Genomic DNA, 560 nt, shown 5'->3' with positions numbered 1-560 from the left:
TCCCAATTAACCATGCACTACCTCATCAGACAATGTCAACATTATAGTCTCCAGTTTAAACAGAGAGGGTAACACTGATTTCTCAAGTTTCTCCTAAGTCCCTCCCCCAACTGCGCCTTACCTGTCTGTGTGCCTGCCTTTTGGTGCTTGCTGTTTGCAAAGAGTTGGTGTTTACAGGTACATGGGGCCTTGCAGACAGCTTTTTTTAAAAAATGAACTGAACCTCCTGTTCCAATACAGCTGACCACAGCTCCTGTTACAGCTCTGTGACGTTCAAGAAATGAGTCTAACTGGGACCGGTGCCTGCTCACAGTCAGAGCAAGGGGCCCACGTGACAGGCAGGCCTCCCAGCTAGATATCCCACAATGAAAGTACAGAGTGTTCAGTAGATTCCATTCCCTTGACACGGTGCCCAATGACTTCTCCAAGTTGACATCCTAGCAACCAGTCCCAGTCATTTGAATTTTCATGCATCACTATGTCTACAATGATGTCACAGTTGTTATGGTAACTATCTGCTGGAGGAACTATGACATTTCTGCTGCTAAGTAACCGGGGAA

This window comes from Scyliorhinus canicula, chromosome 10 (genome assembly GCF_902713615.1).
Source record: "Scyliorhinus canicula chromosome 10, sScyCan1.1, whole genome shotgun sequence".
NCBI lineage: Eukaryota > Metazoa > Chordata > Chondrichthyes > Carcharhiniformes > Scyliorhinidae > Scyliorhinus > Scyliorhinus canicula.
This window is presented reverse-complemented; position numbering follows the sequence as displayed.